The sequence below is a fragment of the Microtus oregoni genome, unplaced genomic scaffold, assembly GCF_018167655.1.
Source record: "Microtus oregoni isolate MIOR12 unplaced genomic scaffold, Mior012 000012F_ref0000307, whole genome shotgun sequence".
Classification (NCBI taxonomy): domain Eukaryota; kingdom Metazoa; phylum Chordata; class Mammalia; order Rodentia; family Cricetidae; genus Microtus; species Microtus oregoni.
The window spans coordinates 28,323,939-28,335,533 of NW_024543071.1; the positions used below are offsets into that span (position 1 = coordinate 28,323,939).

Genomic DNA, 11,595 nt, shown 5'->3' on the forward strand with positions numbered 1-11,595 from the left:
TACTTTTAGTCTCCTCTCAGAAGCCATATCTCTGTAATCTTCTGCTCAAACAAAGACTGTCTCTAGCCTGAGCGAATTCCTTAACTGTGACTTCCAATACTTGCTTTAAGACCTTATCCTCATACTATTAATACACATTACTTAAACTGGTCCATCCGAGCCACTGGAGTGGATCCACAACAGAGCCAGCTGGGAACACTTATGAGATTGTGGCAATCTTTGAAGAAAGAACAGACTCTTGCTTGTAGTTAGCTACTCTCAGGTGGTGTGTGTGTGTGTGTGTGTGTGTGTGTGTGTGCGCACATGCACCTAACAGTGTACTAGGGTGTCAGAACTTAAAAAGAATCGAATCATTTTTTTGCCTTTAGGAAGTCACTACTTTACCATAGTTAATAGCTTTACAGCTTTTAAAAAAATGAGGCTTCGGAAAAAAGGTGATTATTTAATCTCAGTCAGTCTGCAAACTCTGGAAACAGTTCCATATTGTTGTTGATTTATAAAGATAAAATAATTTCTGCATACAACACTCTACTTAGAAAAAGATGAACTTAAATGGCGTGAGAGCACGTGTCATTAAACTGATTCTCAGTGTGTGAGTTGTTATAGTTACCCCAACTTCTTCAAGGGTGGGCCCAGCATTCAGATCTAACAGAGAAGTTGGCACCCACATATCACTTATAACAGGGGGATCAGCCTTCTGTACTTCTTTTCAAGAATGTTCTGCTGCTAATTAATGTGGATCTGGGAATGGAACGGGGATTGCACAAGATGGTCTTTAGGACTATTGGAGCAAGACAAACTGCAGGAATTCTTGAGGCCAGAGTGGCACCGCTTTGTCCCACACAGAAGGACACATTTTCTTGCTGTCCCTTAGTGGATCCTGTTCCGTAATTCTTTCTGTGCCATCCTGATGCTCCACTTAGCCCCACTTTCAATCCTCCATCCACACTTAGTTTTTCTCTTCTGGGGTATGTACTTCATGAAGTTTCTATGCTTGTGCTGGGGACTGATTTGGGGGGCAGGATGATGTATTTAATGCCATTGTTTTGTCAGACTTGTGACTAACAGCCGTCTGCTTCAACAATCGCCTGAAGTTTTATAAGTGGCTTTGGTGGCTGAGTGTGCTGATTTTTCTGGTTATAACTATGTAGATAACAAAACCTGCAAGATTTGTACTCTGGTGTAAACATTCATCTTTCCACTTTGCTTATTACCGAAGATCCTTTAAGTCATTCTGTGCCCCCAAATCAAGAGGTCCTGTCAGTAGTAGAGAGCATTTATCCCTTGGAAAAAGTACCACAGAACTAGGGGGAGGTGGCTACAAGCTCACATTTGCAGAGTGGGCATGAGGATTCTCTAAGTTTCTCAGCCTCCTTATTTCATCTTGAAAAAATATTCTCAGTGTGTCATCTCATGACCTGTCTCTCTCCTAACCATTTTCTTTCACTAAAACATTGTGTTCTTGGCATAAAATATTATGCAAATTATGACTTTAATATCTAAGGTTGGCTCACACTTGCTTGGTAGTATCTTACACAGTTCATATATAATTTTTTTCTCGTTTGCAAAACAATCTTGGTTTTAGTAGAAGTTAAGTAATTGGACCAAAGTCAGATGATTGGGCTAGGATATGAGTCTGGGCATTCTCAGTCTAGAACTTTCTGCTTTAACATAATATTTTCTTCCAAATTGTCAACACTATGTATTATTGGACTTTAACTAATCATTTGAAATTCTGAGATAATGAATTATGATTATTGAACATATTTGATTTTATGTATTATTTCAGAAAGGCAAACAATAATGAGTTTACAGACATTATTGGATTTTTAAGACTTAATATCTGTGAGTATTTTGCCTGCATGTATAATTTGCACAGGTCAGAAAAGTGTTTTGGATTACCTAGAACCAATGTTATAGATGATTGTGAGTCACTAGGAATTGAACCTGGGTCCTTGGGAAGAACAATCAGTGCTCTTAACTGTGCCACTTTTAGTCCTATTATAGGTTTTTGAATTTTAATTAATTAATTAATTTGTGTGTGTATGCGCGCGTGTGTACAAGGAATACATTTGTTGTGGCATGTTTGTGGAACCAGAGGATGTTTATCAGGAGTGGGCTATGTCCTGCCACCTTCTAGGAAACAGACATCAAATTCAGGAGATCAGTCCAGCCCTCAAGTACTCTTCCCAGCCCCATGGTAAGCTTTTTTTTCTACTAGAGTTTCTTAAAGAACTATATAATAGCATTCTCAAGGTGACTGCAGTTCAGGTCACTGCAAATGCAACGTGTGTTTGTGACAGCAAGAGAATAGGGGATGTGCTGGGCTCAGTGTCTACTATATGTAATGAACATACCCTTGATATACCCTGACACCTTTGATGAATAAGAACTATTTATTAAGTTAACTCTTCACACAGACACCTTCTTCAAGTCCCTCATTCCACTCTCCCCTCCATGTCTTCTCTCTTCCACTCTCCAGCTTCCCTTTTCCTCATAGCTTTGTCAGGCTCTTTTTTGTTTAGGTTTTGTGTGCTAGAACCCTCACTCTGCTTCCGAACTAATTTGTTTCCCCAGAAAACATCTGGCAGAAAATTCACTCCCTTGTGAAATTATTCAGGTCAATAGAGCTCATACTTGGGAGCATTTGAGACTATGTAGAGTCCCCAATGAATGTGGTTCAGGACTCCCTGTGCAGACCGTTATTCATCCTACTGGGAAAAGGGTATGTGTTCCCGAGGAGATGCTATGTCATCTTCCAGACACAACCAGAATTTGGATGTAAGGCAGTCAAGCCCTTTATGACAACTGCTTCATGTTCTCAGTGATAGCTTTGTGGCTGGTCTTGCCACTGTGTTGATGGTACCTCTGTGTGTGTGTGTGTGTGTGTGTGTGTGTGTGTGTGTCACCCCCCCCCCACACACACACACATTTCTTCTGTGAGTGGAACCTCTTGGTTCCTAAGTTACAATTGGTTCTCCTTTAACTGAGTCTCTGTTTGTCTATGAATCTGATCATAGAGGGGAAGGTGGGACTTAACAAAGAGTTGAGAACTAGAGGTCTATTAGCTTGTCTCCTAAAGTTTGTAGAGAATCAGGTGGAACTGGAAATGTATAGTGGATAGTACACAAAGCAATGGCTCATTTGAAGGCTGGAATTTTATACTTTGATTCTTACTAATTTTAAATAGACATTTTTTATTCTTAAGGTATTCTCTTAGTTTTTTCTCTGTTAAAAGGTCTCAATTTTGTTCCAATTCCAAGCTTCAATACTTTCCAGAATCACCCAGCTACCCTTGGTTTGCAAGCTGATGCATGTGGCGTGCCTTCTTCATATTTCTCCATGTTCCTTAGGTTTCTTTTTTACTAGAAAAATGATATGGTAATAATATCTATTTTGCAGAAGGTTTAAACAGATTCACCAAAATGTTTAGCATGCGGGAAGAGCCATAGGAGAATGTTAAAGTTAAGATATTGTTAATGCCACTAGTCTCATAATTACAGCTTGCCAGTTCTAATTGGTTAGGAGTAAAGCTCTGCATCCTACTGGGAGTGTGCGTGTGTGGGTGCGGCAGCTTCAGAAAAAAGGATTAGGAGATTCTTCTGCCAACACAGTTCATTCCCCACGGTATTGGATTTAGATTTCTGACTTCCAGAACAAATAATCAGAAGCAATAGGGTTTGAGTACATCTAATAAGCCTGTTTGCTTCGTGCTAACGGCCCCAGCTGAGTAGATAAGTGCTATGCAGAAGCCCAATAAAACAGCTAACGGGATGATTACTAACACTGCTAGAAACAGAAAACAATTACATCTGTCTGCAATGCTCTGCAGTCTCCCAACTGTCTGCTAGGCGACTTTACGATTGTCTGCTCCTGCTGCTGCCTTATTCCCCAGTATCATAACGGTCTGCTTGTTTTAGGGCTGCTTTCTTCTGGGACCTCCTTGGAACTGCCTTTCCATCCACACTGATGTGTTCTGACTTTACTGTGTCATTCAGCCTTTTAGCTGGTTGATACGTCAGTTAATGTCTACTAGAGCAGCGGAACACCTAGGGATCGGTTCTATTCTGTACAAACAGGTGAAATTTTCTTTAACTGTCTTGAACCCATGGAATGATAAATCATGACTCAGTTACCTGAAACCAGCACATAATAAAGTGAGCATGAAGAAATTTGACATCAACCTTCTTTAAATTCTTAGGTGGCAAATATATTCAAAATATTTCTTTGTTACTGCTGCTTGCAGAAGGAGTAAGAGGCTAAACAACAGTGCTGCCCTCTGTCTGATACTTTTGTTGATGTTGTTTTTGAGATAGGGTTTCTCTGTAGCTTTGGCGTCTGTCCTGGAACTAGCTCTTGTAGACCAGACTGGTCTTGAACTCACAGAGATCCGCCTGCCTCAGCCTCACAAGTGCTGGAATTAAAGGCATGTGCCACCACCACCAGGCATGTAATACTTTTTAAGAAAGTGTTGTTTAGGGAGCCCCCAGAAGTCTGCACAAATAGCACAGGTTCCTTTCTTTCAACTTGGTTGCCCAGCAGAGCTAAATGATAAGACTCTATGCTGATGACACCATACACTTTGGTTGGAAGATACAGAAAAAAATCAAGCTTGAACTGAACCAGATGCTTTCACTCTGTTAGATAGCTTGAAGGTCCCAGGAACTGCTACTTAGATTACTAGAGGAGAAAATGCATCAAAGGTCTTACTCTACTGTCTAGTTAGATACTACCCTATCAAGAAAGTGTGCTTACATATGCAGTAGTAACATGACTTTTCTGGGGGTAACCAAGCACTCCCAGGTTGTAATTTGTGGCCTGTTCCACAATTCTTGGTACTGTGTAAACTTGGTTAAAATAAAAACAAAAATTAAACAAGCGAAAAACCACTACCATGTCTTGAGAGGTCATAGACCCTAGGGGTCAACACACTAGTGATCTTTAGCTAAACAGACACAGCGTCAAACTGCCTTCTACATGTGTGTTTGTTTATATACATAGATAAATGCTATACTTGGTTCTAATGCAGTGGCTCTTAAACTGTGGGTTGCGACTCTTTTGGGGTTAAATGACCTTTTCCCAGGGGTTGCATATTAGAAAGCCTGATATGATATAATGTAAATATTAGATGTTTGCATTACAATTTAAATCAGGAGCAGAATTACAGTTAGGAAGTAATCACAAAAATGGTTTGACGATCGCAGCATTAGGAAGTTTGAGAGCTACTGTCCTAATGAGAGAAGCCTGTCTTTTCCATCAATAACAGTGAATGAAGAGATTCAGGACTGCCCAAGATTGTGAGACTCAGGGATGGTTGAAGGCAATTCATCCCTAAGCAATACATTTATCTTACTCCTGCTATGGCTCTGGGATCATTGGAGAAGAGGGTATCAGCAGAATGTAGGAGCCACAAGATAGGGAGAAAAAATGGCAAAATACCATTCTCTAGAAATGACTTGGCAATTTTAATCAGGAACTCACAGAAGCTACAGCTACTTGCCCTTGGCCTTCATAAGACAAGCCCTGTCCATAACCAGTAATAGACAGGGAAGATGCTCATAGGGCCTGAACTGATAGAATGAACTGATAGATTCTGGGAGTGTGGGAGCCACTGTTTTCAGTTGTGTGCCAATTGCTGAGCCCACTAGGCTCCAATGGTTACTTCCAAGCTCCCTGTCATAAAAACAGCCCAGGTGAAACTCAAGGGCTCACAAACAATATGAAATGACTTGAATGTGACAAAAAGAGTGGGAAGGGACAAGGAGGCATTTGGAGGGAGGATAGCTAACACTCGAGAGGTTTGAAAAGCCACATAGGAACTTATTTTATAAGCCTCACATATACAAATATATACATACATATATATATATATATGTATGTATATATATAATCTCACAAGATCCCATCCCTAGATGAAGAGGCACAGCTAATTAATGGCTAATAATTTTCCAAGGATAAATGCCCTGATACATCATCCAACTCAAAATGGTCAACCCTAACACATATACACATGAGTAACACTAAAGGGGCTCAGCAGGTTCTAGTTACAAATTTGTGTGTGTGTGTGTGTGTGTGTGTAATTAATTAATGATTAAAGAATAGGGCGTCATGACTTTGAGATGAAGTTGGAGTAAATGGGGAAGAGTTGAAGAGAGGGTGAGGAGGGAAATGATGTAAATATAGCACTCATGAAACTCTCAAAAATATCTGAATAAATACATAAGTAAAATTGTAAAAAGGAGTGCGGCTTCTGATAGGTCAGCTATGCTCCCATGGATAGCCTCGTACCCAGAAGTGTATGAATGAATGGATTTGATGGGTTCTAAGTTACTAAACTAAAGAAAAGAACATGAAGGTGGGATCATAGGAAAGTGGGAGTGGGTCTTGGAGAAGTTGGGGGTGAATATGATCAAAATACAGTGCATAAAAATTTCAAAGAATTAACAAATTTTTTAAGTGGTAGGATAAAAGCAACCATATTATAATTATGTGTGCATACATGTGTGCGGTGTATGGATGAGTATGGATGTGTATATGACAGAGGAGAAATTTTGAAACTTAGTTCTTGCTTTCTATTATGGGTTCTGGGAATTGAACTTGGGGTTCAGGCTTTTATAGTGAGTGCTTTTACCTGCTGAGCCATCTTACTGGCCCTTAAATACATTTATAAACTAGAATATATTGTGGTAATAAGGTACTAGAGTATGTAACTCCCATACTCAGACCTAGTATTCTTTAAATGAGTTGAGCGGCCTAACCAATAATTAGTTCCTAATTGTTGGAGTAAGCAAAGTCATTACTACCTAGTTGGAAGTGGGATTTAATAGAATTATAATCAATTTTTTTATTTAGACATTTAATCTGGTTAAATTGTCATGTGCTAATTCTCTATAGACAATATTATTTACTGGTGCAGAACACTCTGCAAACACAGGGAGTTTTCATATCTTTTATGACTCTTTCCTCTCAATATCGCTAGAAAATAATCCCCACAGGAAAAAGCAAGCCTGGAACATGCTCACATTGTTAATATTGATACACATAAAGTTTCCTCTATAAATCCACAGAGAAGAAGCTTAGTTTATATGTCTTTCAAAATGTTGAATTAGAGAGAGGAGGATGTCAGCATAGTTCAGTGAAGACAATCGTTTTTACTAAAGGAAACATACCTGGACCTCTGAATTTGTGGGTTCCTTATTTATAGATTCAGTTAACTACAGATTAAAAACATTTACAAGAAATGCATGTGAATTGAACACAAACAGACATTTATCTCTAATAGTATATGAACATGCAGTATGGAACTCTATAATAGTGTTTACAGTGCGCAAGGGACAGGAAGTCACCCAGAGACAGCTTGGAGTATGTGAAAGGATGTGCATGAGTTATAAGCAAACATATACTACTCGAGCTTACGTAGGGAACTAGAATACATGAGGATTCGGGTATCACAGAGATCCTGAGTCCATCCCCTGGAACCGATTACCAAGGTATGACTATAGCTCAGCCTTTTATTGGAATCTACCAAAAATATTCAACACCAAACGTTGGTGTATTAGCTTAAAATGGTCATTCCTGAATTTATATAAGTAACATTATATGATCTGTCTGAGTACATTGTATTTATATATTTAGGAATATCTGTCCGTCTGTCTGTCTATCTATCTGTCTGTCTATCATCTATCTCCTTTCTCTGTTTATACATATATATATAAGCATATATGCATACATATATATTAACAATGAAATAATTATAGGCCATGAATTTGAGAGAGAGCCATGAGAGGTATTTTGGAAGAATTGGAAGGAGTAAATGAAAGGGGGGGGGGGATGATGTAATTTTAAAAATTCTAAATAATGTTAAAATCTTATAGCCTAGTTGGAATAGGATTGGCAGCTTAAAATGATAAATCGTGTATCCTGATCCATTTGGCGGTAAATATTTGTTAATGACTAGGTTTGCCGTTTTCAGCTAAAGAGCAGATGGGATTTAGGGGTGTGTGGACGGTCACTGCAGGGGTGAGGCGTCTTGCCCAAGGGCCTTTCCTGGGGGAGTTTGGATTGTTAGACCTGCACTTGAGAGAAGCCTGGTTACTGTGTCTAGGAACAAGATAAAATGAAGCTTATCTTCTGTCGATCAATACAGTCTTGTTTGAGCTCACTGAGTCATGGAGTAATGTGGTAATGAAAGCCATTGGGCAATAGTACCCAAAGTATTACCCAGCGTCCTAAGGGATGCCGGTGTTTTCAGAGAGTTACTGGAACAGGTTTTAGATCTGCTGTCAAGTTAACATACACAGCGTCACAACCTGAAACCATAAAAACAAGTTGAGTTTTTCTTAGTAGTTCTAAAAAATAGTTTCTAAACTAAAAGTTATCCTGCTTGTAGTGTGTGTGTGCCTGCGTGTGTGTGTGTGTGTGTGTGTGTGTGTGTGTGAGTGTGTGTGTGTGTGTGTTTGTAGGTTCTGAAGAAGTGCAGTGGCTTCGGTAATTAATGGGTTTCTTTATCTGATTTTCTACTTGAATGGGATTGTTTGGAGAAAGCTGGTGGGTGGTATGTTTGGACAGTTTAAGTTCTTCTGGGGAAAAAAAACATGGGAAAATAGGAGATGGGGATCAACTTGTTCTTAAACACCAGCTCTCTGCTTATCAATCTTCGCAAAGTTCTATGGGTAGATCACATACCCGCTTCACATCTAAAGAATCTGAGCTTTTGGGAAGCCAAATACCGTCTACAGCTTCATAAGCCAGGGAGGTTTGGAGTGAGGATTGTAGCCTGGTCGTGTCTGTAAGAGAGCCTGGCAATCTTGCTGTGATTAGTTTTAAAGACTCTAGCACGGGCATGGCTTTGCTTGGTGGAGAATGAGGAAAGCATATGAGTTATTGGAAGTTCTGACTTAGATCGGTCAAAACTCAGTGATTATACTTGATACTGGTCATCTCAAACACTAGACATGGGTTATAAGAGTGATCTCTCCTCAGCCTGTAGCCTAAGGGGTATAATTTTGGAGCAATGTTGGTAGACACATGTCTTGGAAGAAGTTCTCTTATAAAGTGAGGTTAGGAAACTGTATGACCTGTTCCTTTGGCTAATTGCAACGCTAAGCACCCATGTGCGTGTAGTAAATCCTGATGACAGAGTACAGTGTGCATGTGTGCTCTGGAATTAGACTACCTGACTGGGTCACCAGGCTGTGCCGCTTGCTTTTAACATTGAGCCTGTTAAGTAATTTGTCTGCATCTCAATCTAACAGCAATATGATATAATGATACATGGTAATCATATATTCATAGTAGTGGGGTGTTCTAAGAATAACAGGAGATTAAATTTAAAGACGGTGCTTACGAATACACTTGATAATCTAATACTTAGCAAATATTGTTATGTTGAAGAGCATCCAAATGGTAAGAAGAGCTGCTTTCAATGATCTAACATGACTTATTATACGACATATTTGATTGACTATGGAGACACATGTTCTTGGCCCCTTCTGTTCCTTAAGTGCAGTGCAGGTAATGTCGATACTTAAAACATCACAGATTAGCTGGGTGGTGGTGGCACACACGTTTCATCCCAGCACTCGGGAGGCAGAGGCAGGTGGATCTCTGTGTGTTCGAGGCCAGCCTGGTCAACAAGAGCTAGGTCCAGGACAGTCTTGATAACTACAGTGAAACCCTGTTTTGAAAAACCAAACCAAACAAAAAAAAAAATCACAAATTAACTTGTCATTAGCCTAGTTTAAAATGGCTACTCATGATTTTGTATCTACTATGTCAATCTATGAATGTCATTTAAAACAACTTATTTCTTGTCAATGGTATATTCTTTTACCCCTATACTTAACACAGTACATTGGACAGCAAAATGTATACATTTTTTTTAAATTGAGAAGTACCAATATTATTCTAGAAATGGCCTGAAAAGTAAACAAGAATTATCTACTTCTCTATATTGGCAGGGGGATCGCTAACTTCTTGAACAAGTAAACGATTTCCCTTTTATTCCAGATTCACTCTCTTACTGTATGCTGCTCAACATGTTAGAGTTTCAGGCTAGACTGGCTCATTTGGTGCTCCTTATATTGAAAGTTTACCGACATTTGGTTTATAAAACATTAATCTCTTGGGATGCACAAATGATTTTTCATTATCTTCTAGGAGAGTCACATGTGAAACTGTCACCAGGACAGACACGTATTTCCTGGGGCCTCTCTGTGGCACCTACTCTGATCACGGGGAAGTGACAGAGCTTCAGTCAGTCAGAGAGTTGAGATTTCTGTTAGAACAGACAATGCCCTGATCTACTTCCCTCCTTAAAACCATCCTGTTTGGGTGTTTAGCTATCGTTCATGGGTGAGAGAAATAGGAATAAAAAATATGTACGCTGTTCTATGTTTGCTCAGTCTGTGAAAGCGATCTAATAGTCACCTTGAGGTTGAGCTCTAACACAGTCAGAAGCAGTCAGTTTTCCATAGTGGCCTTTGCTTTCTTTTCTTGCTAGAATTAAAAGCAAATGACTTAGAATATTATTTTGCTTAGCAGGTTAATGGCAGAAGAAATAGCAAGATTTCACCCCAATTCTCTCCTTAGGGTGGTAGCATGCAGAAGTTAGTTGAATTAGGTACAGTCTGAAGTACGATAGGAATGAGAACTGACACACAGAGCTAAAAAATCTCGCTGTGTTTGACTATGTCTTTTGTTAATTGCATGTCTGCCCTGAGGTCCTCGGTACAAGGACGGACGGTGAAGCACAGCTCTCCCTGATACTTGGCTGGAAGTAGGGGTTATAGCACATGAGCTCCACTTGTGAACACACGATGATCACCCCACTTTCCACAAGCTTGGGGAATGTACTAAATCAAGGAGTAAATCATGACATTCGTCTCGTCTTGAGACTGTATGATCATTTCCAATACTTTGTTTTGTTTTTTAGTTGGTTTCATTAGTATAAAAGCAAACGGCAATTCTCTGTCTAAGACTCAGGAGTAGGAAAGAGCACAAGCTGTTTTCATGCATTCTCATAGATACCACAACACAGAATTGAAACAGAAAATATGAAAAGCGTGGGCCATACCTGAGTAATTCCTGAAGTTCCCCACCCGGAAAGAGGTTCCTTGATTATGGCGAATTCAGCATGCCACTTTGGTTATATTCTAATCACCGTATCAAACTCCAAAGGTTCAGTGGCTTTAGGTTTGGTTTACAATTCCTGGAAGTTAAACTTTAACTCGCCCTGTCTCTTGCATCCACGCAGCCCTTTGACCAGGTAATTGGGTCACTATGGCCTAAACAGAAGCTACTAAACTCTTCCCCTCTTGTTTACAAAATGAAAATGTGTTTGGCATTTACAGTCATTGGGGTCAATTCTTTTTTGAACGTAGCTTTTAGAAATAAATTTAAATGTGGCATTCGTTCCATTTTAGGAAATTAAGAATTTCTTGATGTGGTCAGCTTATTTATTTGCTGTGTCAAAGTGATCTAGCAGGCAAGGTAATTTAGGAGACTGTTCTGTCGTGCCGCACTTTTCCTAGTACGGTTTTTACATGGAATAAAGTGTAGAGTTTTAGGTCAAGTATGCAGATAAATGCTGGCTTA

The 11,595-nt window shown here is 39.5% G+C and overlaps 1 protein-coding gene across 2 annotated transcripts in view; it reads right to left on the minus strand.

The window, feature by feature from the left end:
* A1cf (APOBEC1 complementation factor) overlaps positions 1–11,159 on the minus strand; it is a 79,519-nt gene extending 68,360 nt beyond the window's left edge. For both annotated transcript variants that reach the window (XM_041661150.1, XM_041661149.1), the window contains exon 1: positions 11,075–11,159. The gene's annotated coding sequence lies outside the window, so the exon portion shown is untranslated. The remainder of the gene's footprint in view (positions 1–11,074) is intronic.
* Positions 11,160–11,595: the final 436 nt, after the last annotated feature.